This window comes from Heteronotia binoei, chromosome 5, assembly GCF_032191835.1.
Source record: "Heteronotia binoei isolate CCM8104 ecotype False Entrance Well chromosome 5, APGP_CSIRO_Hbin_v1, whole genome shotgun sequence".
Classification (NCBI taxonomy): Eukaryota; Metazoa; Chordata; class Lepidosauria; order Squamata; family Gekkonidae; genus Heteronotia; species Heteronotia binoei.
In genome coordinates this window covers 12,182,406-12,201,983 of record NC_083227.1, presented here as the reverse complement: position 1 = coordinate 12,201,983, position 19,578 = coordinate 12,182,406, and the positions used below count along the sequence as shown (strand labels likewise).

The 19,578-nt window shown below is 48.1% G+C and overlaps 1 protein-coding gene across 1 annotated transcript in view; it reads left to right on the top strand.

Moving 5' to 3' along the window:
• Positions 1 to 19,578, top strand: part of LOC132571714 (zinc finger protein 91-like) — a 250,554-nt gene that overhangs the window by 84,608 nt on the left and 146,368 nt on the right. The gene's annotated exons all lie outside the window — the stretch shown is intronic.

The following is a 19,578-nucleotide window of genomic DNA, read 5'->3' as shown; positions in this document are numbered from 1 at the left end:
TCAGCCCCATCCACCTCACAGGGTGTCTGTTGTGGGGGAGGGAGGTAAAGGAGATTGTGAGCCGCTCTGAGACTTCGTAGTGGAGGCCGGGATATAAATCCAATATCTTCTTCATCTTCTTCTATTGCTTGTGAACTCTTTTTTGCTAAAAGTTGTACTTGACAGTTAATTGAAACAGGTACAGAAAAGCTACAGGAAGTGCTTGGTGCTTGGGGGAGGACAAGAGTGGAAGGGCTTCTGGAGTTTGGGCCCCACTGGTGGGCCTCCTGATGGCACCTGTGTTGTTGTTTTTTGGCCACTGTGTGACACAGAGTGTTGAACTGGATGGGCCTTTGGCCTGATCCAACATGGCTTCTCTTATGTTCTTATGTGACACAGAGTGTTGTACTGGATGGGCCATTGGCCTGATCCAACATGGCTTCTCTTATGTTCTTATGTGACACAGAGTGTTGGACTGGATGGGCCACTGGCCTGATCCAACATAGCTTCTCTTATGTTCTTATGTGACACAGAGTGTTGGACTGGATGGGCCTTTGCCCTGATCCAACATGGCTTCTCTTATGTTCTTATGTGATACACAGTGTTGGAGGGCCTTTGGCCTGATCCAACATGGCTTCTCTTATGTTCTTCTGTGACACACAGTTTTGGACTGGAGGGCCTTTGGCCTGATCCAACATGGCTTCTTTTATGTTCTTCTGTCTGGGACAGTGAAACTGTATATTCTTGGTGCTTATGAGGCCACAGTGGGATGGCTTATGTAGTTCTAGCCCCACTGCTGGACCTCCTGATGGCAGCTGGGTTTTGGCCGTTGTGTGACACAGAGTGTTAGACTGGATGGGCCATTGCCCTGATCCATCGTGGCTTCTCTAATGTTATTATGTCTGGGGCAGCGAAGCTCTGTATTCTTGGTGCTTGGGATGGGGGGGTTACAATGGGAGGGCTTCTAGTGTCCTGGCCTCACTGCTGGACCTCCTGATGGCACCTGGCTTTTGGCCACTGTGTGACACAAGTGCTGGACTGGGTAGGCAACTGGCCTGATCCAACACGGCTTTTCTTACGTTTTTCTGTCTGCGGCCGTGATGCTCTGTCTTCTTGGTGCTTGGGGGGCAACAGTGGGAGGGCTTCTGAAGTTCTAGTCCCTCAGTTGGACCTCCTGATGGCCCCTAAGTTTTGGCCAGTGTGTGTCACGGGCTGGATGGACCTTTAGCCTGATTCAACATGGCTTCTGGTCAAGTCAAGTCAGCCTTTATTGGCATAAAATATATAGATGTATATATCAGAGCAAATTGGTCTAAAAAAAAAAAAGGTAAAATGGAAGGATTGCATACATATACATCAGGAAAAGCATAAACATAAACTAATAATAATAATAATAATAATAAATTTTATTTCTATCCCGCCCTCCCCACCTTAGCGGGCTCAGGGCGGCTAACAGCGTATTACAAAACATACAGTGATATTATAAAAACATTTAAATCCAACAATATAAAACATCAACAATGAAACTACTAACATTAAAAACCAGTTCAATGATATAATTATTCTGCGGTGTGAATCTTCCGACCGCATTGGCGGCTCCTTAATTCTTGATCTTCCTAACAGTCCGGATGTGCCAGTTTAAAAAGGACGGTCTTGCAGGCCCTGCGGAACTGCTCAAGGTTCCGCAGGGCCCGCACCTCCTCGGGGAGTCGGTTCCACAGAGTAGGAGCCGCACTCGAGAATGCCCGTACTCTGGTGCTCTGATGTTTAATCTCCTTCGGCCCGGGGATGGTCATCAGATTTTTCCCGACTGACCTCAGTGCTCTCTGGGGTTCGTATGGGGGTTCGTAACTATTTCTACGAGATCCTCTGGTGTGCCTTTAAAACAGAATAAAGAAACTCAGCCACTTTCTCAGTGACGCTAGATGAAATATCGTTCAAAAGATTATAGATTTAAGTGCATCAGAACAATCAACCGTGCTGACTAAAAGAGGATGTAAATACTTGTGACGAAGAGCTGTATACAAATTACAATAAAGAAGAATACGAGTAACTGACTCCACGCATTTTTGCTTACTGAGTAGGCTGTCTTGTTAAATCTGCCGTAGAGAACGGCAGAGGGCACGGCGTTGCATCCGGCAAGGGAAAAAAGCTCTACGCTGCTCTGGCACCTGCAAGACGGATAGATATGAGGCCATTTCCCCAGAACTAAGAGAGAGCTCAAAACTCAGTGGGGAACAAGTTTTCTTAGCCAGACCGTATAGGTCTTGGCGCTCATTATCTAGCAACCTGTTTTTTAATTTGTTGGACTGCGGTGGTGAAGGACAGCATGGACAATAGTTCTATGTCTGGGGCAGAACTGGATCTAAATATTTTGGAGGGGGGGGCAAAATTAAGAAGTGATGCCCCCTTATGGGCCATTCTATCTTATGAAACCATAGAATACAATGGACTCAATACCCAATTTGGCTCCCCTCCTCCATCAGCACCTGGGGCAAGCACCCTCCTCTGCCCCCCCCCCTAGATCCGGCCCCGGTCTGGGGCAGTGAAGCTATATATTCATGGTGCTTGTGGGGGTACAACAGTGGGAGGGCTTCAGGAGTTCTGCCCCAACTGGTAGACCTCCTGATGGCCTTCGGTTTTGGCCACTGTGTGAAACAGTGTTTGACTGGATGGGCCATTGGCCTGATCCAACATGGCTTCTCTTATGTTCTTCTGTGACACAGAGTGTTGGACTGGATGGGCCTTTGGCCTGATCCAACATGGCTTCTCTTATGTTCTTATGAGACACAGAGTGTTGGACTGGATGGGCCTTTGGCCTGATCCAACATGGCTTCTCTTATGTTCTTCTGTGACACAGAGTGTTGGACTGGATGGGCCTTTGGCCTGATCCAACATGGCTTCTCTTATGTTCTTCTGTGACACAGAGTGTTGGACTGGATGGGCCATTGGCCTGATACAACATGAATTCTCTTATGTTCTTATGAGACACAGAGTGTTGGACTGGATGGGCCTTTGGCCTGATCCAACATGGCTTCTCTTATGTTCTTCTGTGACACAGAGTGTTGGACTGGATGGGCCTTTGGCCTGATCCAACATGGCTTCTCTTATGTTCTTATGAGACACAGAGTGTTGGACTGGATGGGCCTTTGGCCTGATCCAACATGGCTTCTCTTATGTTCTTCTGTGACACAGAGTGTTGGACTGGATGGGCCATTGGCCTGATCCAACATGAATTCTCTTATGTTCTTATGAGACACAGAGTGTTGGACTGGATGGGCCTTTGGCCTGATCCAACATGGCTTCTCTTATGTTCTTCTGTGACACAGAGTGTTGGACTGGATGGGCCTTTGGCCTGATCCAACATGGCTTCTCTTATGTTCTTCTGTGACACAGAGTGTTGGACTGGATGGGCCATTGGCCTGATCCAACATGGCTTCTCTTATGTTCTTATGTGACACAGAGTGTTGGACTGGATGGGCCATTGGCCTGATCCAACAGGGCTTCTCTTATGTTCTTATGTGACACAGAGTGTTGGACTGGATGGGCCATTGGCCTGATCCAACAGGGCTTCTCTTATGTTCTTATGAGACACAGAGTGTTGGACTGGATGGGCCTTTGGCCTGATCCAACATGGCTTCTCTTATGTTCTTCTGTGACACAGAGTGTTGGACTGGATGGGCCTTTGGCCTGATCCAACATGGCTTCTCTTATGTTCTTCTGTGACACAGAGTGTTGGACTGGATGGGCCATTGGCCTGATCCAACATGGCTTCTCTTATGTTCTTATGTGACACAGAGTGTTGGACTGGATGGGCCATTGGCCTGATCCAACATGGCTTCTCTTATGTTCTTATGTGACACAGAGTGTTGGACTGGATGGGCCATTGGCCTGATCCAACAGGGCTTCTCTTATGTTCTTATGTGACACAGAGAGTTGGACTGGATGAGCCTTTGGCCTGATCCAACATGGCTTCTCTTGTGTTCTTATGTGACACAGAGTGTTGGACTGCATGGGCCTTTGGCCTGATCCAGCATGGCTTCTCTTATGTTCTTCTGTGACACAGTGTGTTGGACTGGATGGGCGATTGGCCTGATCCAACATGGCTTCTCTTATGTTCTTATGTGACACAGAGTGTTGGACTGGATGGGCCATTGGCCTGATCCAACATGGCTTCTCTTGTGTTCTTATGTGACACAGAGTGTTGGACTGCATGGGCCTTTGGCCTGATCCAACATGGCTTCTCTTATGTTCTTCTGTGACACAGAGTGTTGGACTGGATGGGCCATTGGCCTGATCCAGCATGGCTTCTCTTATGTTCTTATGTGACACAGAGTGTTTGACTGGATGGGCCATTGGCCTGATCCAACATGGCTTCTCTTATGTTCTTATGTCTGTGGCAGTGATGCTCTGTAGTCTTGGTGCTTGGGGGGTGACAGTGGGAGGGCTTCTGGAGTTCTGGCCCTGCTGGTGGACCTTCTGATGGCACCTGGGTTTTGGCCACTGTGGGACACAGAGTGTTGGACTGGATGGATCTTTGGCCTGATTCAGAATGGCTTCTCAAATGTTCTTATGTCTGGGGCAGTAAAACTCTATATTCTTGGTGCTTGGGGGGTAATCGTTTGAGGGCTTCTGGAGTTCTGGCCCTGCTGGTGGACCTTCTGATGGCCCCTGGGTTTCAGCCACCGTGTGACACACAGTGTTGTACAAGATCAGGTGCAGGGAACGTTGGCTCTCCGGATGTTTTTTGCCTACAACTCCCATCAGCTCCAGCCAGCATGGCCAATGGCTGGGGCTGATGGGAGTTGTAGGCAAAAACATCTGGGGAGCCAATGTTCCCTACCCCTGTACTAGATGGACCTTTTGCCTGATTCATCTTGTCTTCCCTTATGTCTGTGGCAGTGATGCTCTTTCTTCTTGGTGCTTGGGTGGGCACAGTGGGAGGGCTTCTGGCCCCACTGGTGGACCTCCTGATGGCCCCTGGGTTTCGGCTTCTGTGTGACCAAGAGTGTTGGAGTGTTCGACGTCTGGCATCACCAAAAAGAACTGAAGCATAGCATAATTATTCACCTGACAGGTTAAACAATAGAGAAGATACATAAATAGGATCCTCCTTACAATACACTGTATAACACCACAAGTCCCAATCATTTATGCAATCTGGTTTGTGATTGTTGGCCAAAGTATTTGAGCTTCAGCTTCAGCATCTGACCTTCCAGGGAACAGTCTGGGTTGATTTCCCTTAGGACTGACTGATTGGATCTTCTCGCAGTCCAAGGGACTCTCAAGAGTCTTCTCCAGCACCACATCTCAAAAGCATCTATTCTTCTGCGCTCGGCCTTCCTTACGGTCCAGCTCTCACAGCCATACATTGCTTCTGGGATACGAAAGCTTACATTCTGAATAAAACTTTGGTGGTCTTAAAAGTGGACGTGACTCCTACTTTGTTCTACTGCTTCAGACCGACAGGGCTGCCCACTTAGATCTACCCCCGTAGCTGAATTAGCTCACAGTTTTTTAGCCTCCAGCTCATATTTTTTGTCATAGCTCAGGAAAAATGAACCCCGGAGCAAATTAAGTTATGCAGTAATTTACAACATTAATGGCAGTACGCAGCTCACAAAGTAGAATCTTTGCTCACCAGACTCCACAGCTTAGAGCAGGGGGGGGCTCAAAGTTGTTTAATGTAAGAGCCACAGGGAATAAACGTCCGATGTTCGAGAGCCGCAAGACGGAAGGCAGGCAGGCAGGCAAATAGATGGGGGAGGAAGAGGTGGAAAGAAAGCAACTTTAACTTGAAATGAATTTTACAAGCTGCCGGCCAACGGAGTGGGGGGGGGGGGGCTTCGAGAGCCACACAATATTTGCGAGAGAGCCACGTGCGGCTCCTGAGCCACAGTTTGGCCACCCCCGGCTTCGAGGGCGTATCGGCAACATCGTTATTGCTGCAAATGCGGCAGCTGCTTTGCTCTGCTAATATTTCGTTGCTATTCAGTTTTCAGGGTTACTTGGTTAGCTATAGCAAGTGAAGGTCTTTTGTGAAAGCAAAGTACGTCTGGGCAGATTTTAAGCACCAGGGGAGGAGAGACAGATGGCGCTGCCCTCCCCTGCCCCCCCCCCCAAATAGGCGAGATCTCTTTCTTGCAATGGGAGCAAGAAAGACAGAGGGGCATCCACTGGGTTTGTGGCCAGTGTTCCCTCTAAGCTGCAGAGTCTTGTGAGCAAAAATTCTACTTTGTGAGCTACTAGTATTAAAGTTGTGAGCTAGTGGCATTCAAGTGGTGAGCTTTTTTGTTGTTGTTGTTCAGTCGCACAGTCGAGTCCAACTCTTTGCGACCCCATGGACCAAGTCACGCCAGGCCCTCCTGTCTTCCATCATCCTCCGAAGTCTGCCCAAATTCGTGTTTATTACATCAGTAACGCTGTCCAGCCATCTCATCTTTTGCCGTCCCTTTCTTCTTTTGCCTTCTCTCTTTCCCAGCATCAGGGTCTTCTCCAGGGAGTGCTCCCTTCTCATTTGGTGGCCAAAGTATTTGAGCTTCAACTTCAGCATCTGACTTTCCAGGAAACAGTCTGGGTTGATTTCCCTTAGGACTGACTGATTTGATCTTCTTGCAGTCCAAGGGACTCTCAAGAGTCTTCTCCAGCACCACATCTCAAAAGCATCTATTCTTCTGCGCTCGGCCTTCCTTATGGTCCAGTTCTCACAGCCATACATTACTACTGGGAATACCGTCGCTTTGGCTATATGGACATTTGTTGGCAGGGTGATGTCTCTACTTTTTATTATACTGCCCAGGTTCACCATAGCTGTCCTCCCAAGGAGCAAACGTCTTTTAATTTCATGGCTACAGTCACCATCTGCAGTGATCTTGGATCCCAGAAATGTGAAGTCTGTCACTACTTCCATGTCTTCCCCTTCTATTTGCCATGGTGTGATGGGGCCAGATGCCATGATCTTAGTTTTTTTGATGTTGAGTTTCAAGCCTCCTTTTGTGCTCTCCTCTTTCACCCTCAACAAGAGGTTCTTTAGGTCCTCCTCACTTTCTGCCATTAGAGTCATGTCATTAGCATGCTCTGGGGTCCTCCTTCCTGAGCTAAGACAAAAATGTGTGAGCTGGAGGCTAAAAACCTGTGAGCTAGCTCACGCTCACTCAGCTTAGCGGGAACACTGCTCTGGGGCCATCCTTCCTGAGCTAAGACAGAAATGTGTGAGCCGGAGGCTAAAAAGCTGTGAGCTAGCTCACGCTCACTCAGCTTAGAGGGAACACTGCTCTGGGGCTATCCTTCCTGAGCGAAGACAAAAATGTGTGAGCCGGAGGCTAAAAACCTGTGAGCTAGCTCCCGCTCACTCAGCTTAGAGGGAACACTGCTCTGGGGCCATCCTTCCTGAGCTAAGACAAAAATGTGTGAGCCGGAGGCTAAAAACCTGTGAGCTAGCTCCCACTCACTCAGCTTAGAGGGAACACTGCTCTGGGGCCATCCTTCCTGAGCTAAGACAAAAATGTGTGAGCAGGAGGCTAAAAACCTGTGAGCTAGCTCCCGCTCACTCAGCTTAGAGGGAACACTGCTCTGGGGCCATCCTTCCTGAGCTAAGACAAAAATGTGTGAGCAGGAGGCTAAAAACCTGTGAGCTAGCTCACGCTCACTCAGCTTAGAGGGAACACTGCTCTGGGGCCATCCTTCCTGAGCTAAGACAAAAATGTGTGAGCAGGAGGCTAAAAACCTGTGAGCTAGCTCACGCTCACTCAGCTTAGAGGGAACACTGCTCTGGGGCCATCCTTCCTGAGTGAAGACAAAACCTTCCTGAGCTAAGACAAAAATGTGTGAGTCGGAGGCTAAAAACCTGTGAGCTAGCTCATTCTCACTCAGCTTAGAGGGAACACTGCTCTGGGGCCATCCTTCCTGAGCTAAGACAGAAATGTGTGAGCCGGAGGCTAAAAAGCTGTGAGCTAGCTCCCACTCACTCAGCTTAGAGGGAACACTGCTCTGGGGCCATCCTTCCTGAGCTAAGACAAAAATGTGTGAGCCGGAGGCTAAAAACCTGTGAGCTAGCTCACGGTCGCTCAGCTTAGAGGGAACACTGTGGCAGAAATGCAATCCAAGGGTTAAAGGGAGAAAGACTGTACTCCTAGAGAATGAGGGGAGGGGGGCTGGAGGAATGGGGAGTCGCTTCCTTCCAGACCCCTCCCCCTGCCATTGTGGGAAGGCGGCTTTGTTTGCATGCTTCAGCCTCAGACCCCCTCCCCCTCCAAGAATCGGGTGAGCTGCAAATGCAATGGTGGTGGTGGGGGGGAGCAGGGGAGGAAGGGAAGGGGGGAGGAGGAAATGCACAATGGAAAAGCGGCTTCAGATGCCCCAAAGCCATTCGGATTTAGGGCTTGGATGCAAAACCCAATCCTGGGTTCAATCCCTGACAACCAGTCCCCTCCCCCCCCAGCCCCGGTCTGGATTCAACCTCTGGATTCAACCTCTGGATTCAACCTCTGGATTCAACCTCGGTCTCTTGGTTCAAAGTGGCGCAGAGTGGTAAAGCAGCAGTACTGAGGTCTGAACTCTCTGCTCACGACCTAAGTTCGATTCCGGCGGAAGCTGGATTCCAGGTAGCCCGCCCGAGGTTGACTCAGCCTTCCATCCTTCCGAGGTCGGTCAAAGAAGTAATCAGCTTGCTGCGGAGGGGGAAGTGTAAAAGACTGGGGAAGGCAATGGCAAACCACCCCATGCCGTGAAAACGTGAAAGCAACATCACCCCAGCGTAGGCTTGCCAATCCCCGGGTCCCAGCGGGGGTTCTCCCTCTCTCCCAGGCTCCTTCCCGCCCCTAGTAAGCTGGCTGGCGGGAGGGGGGAGAGCCCGGCACCCACAGCTACCATGTGACTTTCCACCTCCTGAGGCTTCAGAAGTTGGCTGCAGCAGAAATGTCTGCTGGGCACTTCACTATTCCCTATGTGGAGATCAATTCTCATAGGGTATAATGGGGAATTGATCTGGAGGCATCGGGGGCTCGGGGGGGGGCTGCTTTTTGAGGTAGAGGCACCAAATTTTCAGTATAGCATCTAGTGCCTCTCCCCAAAATGCCCCCCCCAAGTTTCAAAACGATTGGCCCAGGGGGTCCAATTCTATGAGCCCCAAAAGAAGGTGCCTCTATCCTTCATTATTTCCTATGGAAGGAAGACATTTAAAAAAAGGTGTGCTGTCCCTTTAAATGTGATGGCCAGAACTCCCTTGGAGCTCAGTTATGCTCTTCACACCCTTGCTCCTGGCTCCACCCCCGAAGTCCCCAGATATTTCTTGAATTGGACTTGGCAACCCTACCCCAGAGTCGGAAACGACTGGTGCTTGCACAGGGGACCTTTCCTTTCCTAAGGTTATCAGATATCTTCTTTTTAAAGGACATGTCCTTTTTGTGTGAGTGTGTCCATCCTCTTTTTGGCTCTGTGATGGAGCTGTACAAAGCTTGAACTAACCTTTCGGTGCCAGAATGGGAAATTGCCTTGAAGGGCTAAATAGAAGCCTTTTTGTATTCCTCAAAAGAAGAGGGGTTTTTTGAGTGAAATCATCATCAGTCATAAATAAAAACCCAACTGGAGACCGAGTCCTATGAAGAAAGGTTGAAGGAGCTGGGCATGTTTAGCCTGGAGAGGAGGCGGCTGAGAGGTGATAGGATCACCATCTTCAAGGACTTGAAGGGCTGTCAGATAGAGGAGGGTGTGGAATTGTTTTCTGTGGCCCCAGAAGGTAGGACCAGAACTCATGGGTTGAAATTAAATCAAAAGAGTTTCCGGCTCAACATTAGGAAGAACTTCCTGAGGGTTAGAGAGATTCCTCAGTGGAACAGGCTTCCTCGGGAGGTGGTGGGCTCTCCTTCCTTGGAGGTTTTTCAACAGAGGCTGGATGGCCATCTGGCAGCAATGAAGATCCTGTGAATTTAGGGGGAGGTATTTGTGGGTTTCCTGCATTGCGCGGGGGCTGGACTAGATGACCCTGGAGGTCCCTTCCAACTGTATGATTCTATTTAAAAAAACAGATGAAAATGTCCTTTTTTGGGGTTGGAAGGTTTGGAATAGTAAGTAGCAATAATCACAGCTTAAATAGCAGGGGTATTTAAAATGAGATTCGTTATAGCTGGTGATCGCTTGTTTGAGTAGCATGAGCATCCGAAAGCAACGAAACAGTAGCATGTCAAAATATTGAATCCATCTCCCATTGTCATTGGCAGACAATCTCACATTTTGACATACTGCTGCTTTGTTGCTTTCGCACGCTCATGCTACTCAGATCAAAGGTTTGCTCAATTTGTTAATTTGACTATTCTGTCATTGTACCACTTTACATTCTAAACCACTGCCGACCAGAGAATTTGACTTCACTGTCATTGGTTCTTAAATCTGTCCCATGTTGCATTCTGGGCCACTGCCTACCAGCTCTATATGGCTCTGCTCAGCTATGTGTGGCTTTGCTCACGGTGCTGGATTCCTCGTCTGATGAAGTGTGCTTAAGAGCACACGAAAGCTGACGTTGTGCTCTGTTCAATAAAATTCAGAGGTCCTGGAGCACCTCTCCTGTGAGCTCCTGCCCAAAATGAGACCTGATGGTAACCGTACCTTACTCAGAGTATCTCCTGCTTCGCCTGACTTTGAAAGGGGAGAGTGGTCTCAGCCAAGATGTCCTGTGGATACTGTAGGAGCCACAAATCCAGCTCATTTGAATGGATTCTCTTGAAAGTATGGATAAAGAGGTTGGGAAGATGCGGGGCGGACCGAAAGGAACAGGGGGATGAGTTGAACAGTCTTTTTGGTATAGAATGAGTGTTAAAAAGGCCTTGAATAAGAATCCCGGAGCCTGGAATCAGTGCTGTGGGATTGGAATGGGTGAATCTTGGTCTGATCTGCAGGGTTGTTTTTCTCTCTGACGAGAAAACCTTCATATGAAGGAACTTTCTCTTTCCCCTACAGAGAGAACATAAGAGAAGCCATGTTAGATCAGGCCAATGGCCCATCCAGTCCAACACTCTGTGTCACACAGTGGCCAAAAAAAAATTATATATACATACATACACACACACACACAATGTGGCTAATAGCCACTGATGGACCTCTGCTCCATATTTTTATCTAAACCCCTCTTGAAGGCGGCTATGCTTGTGGCCGCCACCACCTCCTGTGGCAGTGAATTCCACATGTTAATCACCCTTTGGGTGAAGAAGTACTTCCTTTTATCTGTTTTAACCTGTCTGCTCAGCAATTTCATCGAATGCCCACGAGTTCTTGTATTGTGAGAAAGGGAGAAAAGTACTTATTTCTCTACTTTCTCCATCCCATGCATTATCTTGTAAACCTCTATCATGTCACCCCGCAGTCGACGTTTCTCCAAGCTAAAGAGTCCCAAGCGTTTCAACCTTTCTTCATAGGGAAAGTGTTCCAGCCCTTTAATCATTCTAGTTGCCCTTTTCTGGACTTTCTCCAGTGCTAAAATATTCTTTTTGAGGTGCAGTGACCAGAACTGCACACAGTACTCCAAATGAGACCGCACCTTCGATTTATACAGGGGCATTATGATACTGGCTGATATGTTTTCAATTCCCTTCCTAATAATTCCCAGCATGGCGTTGGCCTTTTTTATTGCAAACGCACACTGTCTTGACATTTTCAGTGAGTTATCTACCACAACCCCAAGATCTCTCTCTTGGTCAGTCTCTGCCAGTTCACACCCCATCAACTTGTATTTGTAGTTGGGATTCTTGGCCCCAATGTGCATTACTTTGCACTTGGCCACATTGAACTGCATCTGCCACGTTTACGCCCACTCACCCAGCCTCAACAGATCCCTTTGGAATGCCTCACAATCCTCTCTGGTTCTCACCACCCTGAACAATTTAGTGTCATCAACAAACTTGGCCACTTCACTGCTCACTCCCAAATCATTTATGAACAAGTTAAAGAGCATGGGACCCAGTACCAAGCCCTGCGGCATCCCTCTGCTTACCGTCTTCCACTGTGAAGACTGCCCATTTATACTCACTCTCTGCTTCCTATTACTCAGCCAGTTTTTGACCCGCAAGAGGACCTGTCCTTTTACTCCATGACTCTCAAGCTTTCTAAGGAGTCTTTGATGAGGAACTTTATCAAAAGCTTTCTGGAAGTCAAGGTAAACAACATCTATCTGGTCTCTTTTGTCCACATGTTTGTTCACCCCCTCAAAGAAATGTAACAGGTTAGTGAGGCAAGATCTTCCCTTACAGAAGCCATGCTGAGTCTTCCTCAATAACCCATGTTCATCAATGTGCCTACTCATTCTGTCCTTGATAATGGTTTCTACCAACTTTCCCGGTATTGAAGTCAGACTGACTGGCCTGTAATTTCCCGGATCTCCTCTGGAACCCTTTTTAAAGATGGGGGTGACATTTGCTACCTTCCAGTCCTCAGGAACGGAGGCAGATTTCAATGAAAGATTACAGATTTTTGTTAGAAGATCCACAAGTTCAACTTTGAGTTCTTTCAGAACTCTCAGATGTATGCCATCCGGACCCGGTGACTTATTAGTTTTTAATTCGTCTATCAGTTGTAGGACCTCCTCTTTTGTCACCTCAATCTGACTCAGGTCTTTCAACACCCCTTCCAAAATTAGTGTTTCTGGGGCGGGCAAAAAGTTCTCATCTTCCACAGTGAAGATAGAGGCAAAGTATGCATTCAGCTTCTCAGCCATTTCCCTATCCTCCTTCAGTAATCCTTTTACCCCATGGTCATCCAAGGGCCCCACTGCTTCCCTGCCTGGTTTCCTACTTCTAATATATTTGAAGAAATTTTTATTATTGGTCTTTATGTTTTTTGCAATATGCTCCTCATAGTCCCTTTTTGCCTGCCTGATCACAGTCTTGCATTTGATTTGCCACAGCCTGTGTTCCCTTTTACTAATCTCACTTGGACTGGTTTTCCACCGCTTAAAGGAGTTCTTCTTACCTTTTACAGCTTCCATTACTTTGTTTGTTAACCATGCAGGCCTTTTCTTATGCCTGTTTGTGCCTTTCCTAACTTGTGGTATGTATTATATCTGAGCATCTAGGATTATAGTTTTAAATAGTCTCCAAGCTTCCCCAAGGGTTTTGACCGTATTTACCTTTCCTTTCAGTTTCCTCCTCACATGCCTCCTCATCTCAGAGAATTTACCCCTTTTAAAGTTAAACGTGGTTGTAGCGGTCTTTTTGGGCAACTCCCTATTTATACAAACGGTGAAATCAATGACATTATGGTCACTGCTCCCAAGTGGCACAATTACTTTTACATCTCTCACCAAGTCTTGGGCATTACTTAGGACCAAATCCAGGATCACCCCACCCCTGGTAGGTTCTGAGACCATCTGCTCCATAGCACAGAATGAAGAAGCATCAAGAAACAATCTCTTTCTCTCGACCAGAACACATATTGACCGAATCAATCTGCCGGTAGTTAAAATCACCTATTACGACACAGTTTTTACGTTTAGCCGCTATCTTTAAGATTTCCATCATATTATAATCGTCCTCTCTCTTTTGATTTGGTGGGCGATAACAAACTCCCATAGTTAAATTTCCTTTTGGACCCTCTATTTCAACCCAAAGCATTTCTAAAAGGGAATCTAATTCTCTGACCTCAGTCTTACTGGACCGTATATCCTCTCTGACATACAGAGCCACCCCACCTCCAACCCTTCCCTCCCGATCCTTCCGATATAACCTATATCCAGGAATCACCGTGTTCCACTGATTCTCCTCATTCCACCAAGTTTCTGAAATTCCCACAATGTCTATGTTTTCTCCCAACACTAAACATTCCAACTCACCAATTTTACTTCGAACACTTCTAGCATTTGCATACAAACATCTATAATTTCCTAGGCAAGCTAGGCCCGCCACCTTCCTCCTGCCGCCTCAAGACTCTGGCAGACAGTCCATACTGTTTGTCACCATCACAGTGGACAACTCTGATCCGTTACCCGGTAGAAAAATAGCAGCCAACCCTTCATCTCTTTGAGACGAGTCCTCCGGAACCAGAGACATTTCATCTCCTGTCGGCTTTCCCCCAAGATTTAGTTTAAAAACTGCTCTGCCACCTTTTTGATTTTAAGCGTCAGCAGCCTGGTTCCATCCGGGGACAAGTGGAGACCGTCTCTTTTGTACAGCTCCCGCTTGTTCCAGAAAGCATCCCAGTGCCTAACAAACTTAAACCCTTCCTCCTTACGCCATCGTCTCATCCACACATTGAGACTTCTAGTTTGTGCCTGTCTCTCCTGCCCTGCACGTGGAACAGGTAGCACTTCTGAGAAGGCTACCTTGGAGGTCCTGGCCTTAAATCTCCTGCCTAGAGGCTTAAATTTTTCCTCCAGGACCTCATGACTGCATTTCCCCACATCGTTGGTGCCAACATGCACCACGACCACAGGCTCCTCCCCAGCACTGTCTATCAGCCTATCTACTACATGCATAATGTCCGCTACCTTCGCACCAGGCAGGCAAGTCACCAGAGAAGTCTCCGCTCTTAACCCAGTTTCCTTCTCTTTCTGCCTCAGGCACCCAGAGAGGGTCACACACTACTCAAAGAACACCTTTTCCAGACATTGCGGGGGCCCCGGTTTTGCTCCTCCTCGCCTTGCCAAGGAAACAGGCAGAAGAACGAGAGGACCCTGGCTGTTTGGTCCCCAGAGATGGAGAGCTGGGTCAGAGAACACAAACTGGAGACGCGTTCCCAGGCGACGGCCCTGGCAGAAGGATTCCAGGCAGAGAACAGGAAGTGGGAAGAGCAGGTGAGAGAGTTTCCTCCTGTGATCCCCCAAAGGCAGAAAACATGAAAAAGGTTACCCCCATAATCCCATGTCACCCAGGGCTTGCCTTTTTCAAGAATCATCCAAGAAAAAGCCCAATTTTTACACCTTTCTAGGCATTCGCTGGCACCGTTCCTTTCTTAATGCTTTTCGCCTTCTTTCTCTGCCGTTTCAGGGACCATCGGAAGTAGTGGAAGAGAAACCAGCAGTGCCTTCGCGGAGATTACTCTTTTATGAGGTGAAGCAGGAAAGCGATGCAGATGCCAATTCACTGGGTAAGGAGGGTGTATTTAATGGAACATTTCCCAGAAATGAGGGCTATGTGTATGTCGATCTTCAGACTTTGTATGACATGCTGGTGGACCTCCTAATGGCACCTGGGTTTTTTGGCCACTGTCTGACACAGAGCATTGGACTGGATGGGCTATTGGCCTGATCCAACATGACTTCCCTTATGTTCTTATGTGACACAGAGTGGTGGACTGGATGGGCCATTGGCCTGATCCAACATGGCTTCTCTTACGTGTGGGGCAGTGATACTCTGTCTTTTTGGGAACAAGAGCGGGAGGACTTCTGTAGTTTGGGCCTCACCGGTGGACCTCCTGATGACTCCTGGATTTTGGCCACTGTGTGACACAGAGTGTTGAACTGGATGAGCTATTGGCCTGATCCAACATGTCTTCTCTTATGTTCTTAAATGCATACTCCAAGCTGTGTGACACAGAGTGTTGGACTGGATGGGCCATTGGCCTGATCCAACATGGCTTCTCTTATGTTCTTATGTGACACAGAGTGTTGGACTAGATGGGCCATTGGCTTGATCCAACATGGCTTCTCTTATGTTCTTATGTGACACAGAGTGTTGGACAGGGTTGGCCTTTGGCCTGATCCAACAGGGCTTCTTTTAAGTGACACAGAGTGTTGGACTGGATGGGCCATTGGCCTGATCCAACATGGCTTCTCTTATGTTCTTCTGTGACACAGAGTGTTGGACTGGATGGGCCATTGGCCTGATCCAACAGGGCTTCTCTTATGTTCTTATGTGACACAGAGTGTTGGACTGGATGAGCCATTGGCCTGATCCAACATGGCTTCTCTTATGTGACACAGAGTGTAGGACTGGATGGGTCATTGGCCTGATCCAACAGGGCTTCTCTTATGTTCTTACGTGACACAGAGTGTAGGACTAGAAGGGCCATTGGCCTGATCCAACATGGCTTCTCTTATGTGTGGGGCAGTGATGCTCTGTCTTTTTGGGAACAAGAGCTGGAGGACTTCTGGAATTTGGGCCTCACCGGTGGACCTCCTGATGGCTCCTGGATTTTGGCCACTGTGTGACACAGAGTGTTGAACTGGATGAGCTATTGGCCTGATCCAACATGTCTTCTCTTATGTTCTTAAATGCATACTCCAAGCTGTGTGACACAGAGTGTTGGACTGGATGGGCCATTGGCCTGATCCAACATGGCTTCTCTTATGTTCTTATGTGACACAGAGTGTTGGACTAGATGGGCCATTGGCTTGATCCAACATGGCTTCTCTTATGTTCTTATGTGACACAGAGTGTTGGACAGGGTGGGCCTTTGGCCTGATCCAACAGGGCTTCTTTTAAGTGACACAGAGTGTTGGACTGGATGGGCCATTGGCCTGATCCAACATGGCTTCTCTTATGTTCTTCTGTGACACAGAGTGTTGGACTGGATGGGCCATTGGCCTGATCCAGCAGGGCTTCTCTTATGTTCTTATGTGACACAGAGTGTTGGACTGGATGAGCCATTGGCCTGATCCAACACAGCTTCTCTTAAAGTTGCATTTAAAGTTGCTTTTTTCCACCCTTCATCCTTCCTTCCTCCTTTCCTTCCTTCCTTTCTTGTAGCTCTCAAACATCTGATGTTTATATCTTCCAGCTCTCAAACATCCAACGTTTATTCTGTGTGGCTCTTACATTAAGGAAGTCGAAGGTGCAAATCTGTGGTTTTGCCCCGTGTTTGGTCTCCAAGCGCTACACTTATTCCCCTTTACATTTTTTTTAAAAAATGCTAACTTTATTTATTTTTATCATCAGTCGCATGAAGGTGGAATCTGACACGTACTTTATGTAAAAACAGTAGTGACAAGGGGCTGTAAAAGTAATAAACCAGTTGGGAATCCCAACATTTGAAATGTCCCAAACAGCTCATGTTGGGAAACAAAACAAAACGGAAAAGGGTGTATTTTCTGGGTTTTTTGGCCACTGTGTGACCCAGAGTGTTGGACTGGATGGGCCATTGCCTGATCCAACATGGCTTCTCTTATGTGACACAGAGTGTTGGACTGGATGGGCCATTGCCTGATCCAACATGGCTTCTCTTATGTGACACAGAGTGTTGGACTGGATGGGCCATTGGCCTGATTCAACATGGCTTCTATTATGTGACACAGAGCGTTGGACTGGATGGGCCATTGGCCTGTTCCAACATGGCTTCTCTTATGTGACACAGAGTGTTGAACTGGATGGGCCATTGGCCTGATCCAACATGGCTTCTCATGTTCTTATGTGACTCAGAGTGTTGGACTGGATGGGCCATTGGCCTGATCCAACATGGCTTCCCTTATGTTCTTAGGTCTGGGGCAAGTGAAGCTCTGTAATCTTGGTGCCTGAGGAGGGGGCAACAGTGTGAAGACTTATAGTATCCTGGCCCCACTGGTGGACCTCCTGATAGCACCTGGCTTTTTGGCCACTGTGTGACACAGAGTGTTGGACTGGATGGGCCATTGGCCTGATCCAACATGGCTTCTCTTATGTGACACAGAGTGTAGGACTGGATGGGCCATTGGCCTAATCCAACATGGCTTCTCTTATGTGACACAGAGTGTAGGACTGGATGGGCCATTAACCTGATCCAACAGGCTTTCTCTTATGTTCTCTTACGTTCTTAAGTTTGGCTACCCCTGAATTATACTGAATCAGCCTGTCAAGATCAGTACTGTCTACTTAGACTGGCAGCGGCTGTCCAGGGCCTTAGATGGGGGTCTTTCACATCACCTCCTCTCCAGTCCTTTCAACTGGAGATGCCGGGGATTGAACCTGGGCCCTTCTTCATACCAAGCAGATGCTCTACCACTGACCCAAGTTTGCTCCCTGAAATAGAATATGATGGGTGCTGTTCCAGTCTTGGCTTTGAGGCCTTGCATTCTGTGATTTGCACTGCTGGTTGTCTGTTAATTACTGCGGGACTTGCATTATCTGTTTTCACCTGGTAAGGGAAGCTGTGTGCAGAAAAAGCCAATCTCGTCTTCCGGGAGGGGGTTGCAAAGGGCAGGAGAAGCTATAATGAAAGAAGAAGAAGAAGACACGGGATTTATATCCTGCCCCCCACTCCAAATCTCAGAGACCAGTTTTGCACTAGACCTGGTTTAACTCTGTCTCCAAACTGACATTCTACACTAGAACCATAGAATCAGAGAAACCAACCCTATGCCTCTATGATTCTATGATTTTAGTGTAAAATGTCAGCTTGGGGACAGGGCTAAACCAGGATTAAAGGTCTAGTGCGAAATTGGTAAGAGTCTCAGAGAGGCTCACAATCTCCTTCTACCGTCTTCCCTCCTGCAACAGACACCCTGCAAGATAGGTGAGGCTGAGAAAACTCTCTGAGAGAACTTGGAAAGCCAGTTTGGTGTAGTGGTTAAGTGTGCGGACTATTATCACGAAAACTGGGTTTGATTCCCCACTCCTCCACTTGCACCTGCTAGCATGGCCTTGGGTCAGCCATAGCTCTGGCAGAGGTTGTCCTTGAAAGGGCAGCTGCTGTGAGAGCCCTCTCCAGCCCCACCCACCTGTCGATTTATACCCCACCCCTCTCTCTGAATCAGAGTCTCAGAGCGGCTTACAATCGCCTTTATGTTCTTCCCCCACAACAGACACCCTGTGAGGTTGGTGGGGCTGAGAGAGCTCTGACAGAAGCTGCCCTTTCCAGGACAACTCTGTGAGAACCATGGCTGACTCAAGGCCATTCCAGCAGCTGCGAGTGGGGAGATCAAACCCAGTTCTCCCAGATAAGACTCCGCGCACTTAACCACTGCACCAGACTGGCTCTGTTTTGTGTAGTGGTTGTGTGCGGACTCTTATCTGGGAGAACCGGGTTTGATTCCCCACTCCTCCACTTGCACCTGCTGGAATGGCCTTGGGTCAGCCATAGTTCTGGCAGAGGTTGTCCTTGAAAGGGCAGCTGCTGGGAGAGCCCTCTCAGCCCCACCCACCTCACAGGGTGTCTGTTGTGGGGGAGGAAATTGAAGGAGATTGTAGGCCGCTCTGAGCCTCTGTCCTTGAAAGAGCAGCTGCTGTGAGAGTCCTCTCCAGCCCCACCCACCTCCCAGGGTGTCTGTTGTGGGGGAGGAAGGTAAAGGAGATTGTGAGCTACTTTGAGTGGAGGGTGGGGTATAAATCCAATATCTTCTTCTTCTTCTTCTCTAGTATTGGGCCAGGTAGTGAACAGGTTAAACATCTAGCCGTTTTTCTTTGTCACCTTTGCAGGCTCCGCAAGGATGTGGGATGAATATACTGGGACTTCCCTTGACGGAGCGGATGCACAATGTGTGCAGCCAGATCGGGTAGGAAGGAATTAGCAGGGGAAAGAGGGTGGGTGGAATCACGTCCCTGTGTGGCTGAAAGAATATCTTTCCCTTTGCTTCTGTCAAATCTGCCCACAAAAATGGGCTGTGAATGCCACAGGGAAAGTGCTTTCTTCAGTTCGTTCCTTCGGAGAACTCCTAACTCACTGTGGGCATTACTTGCCATTACTGCTAAAGAGAAGAAATGTTTT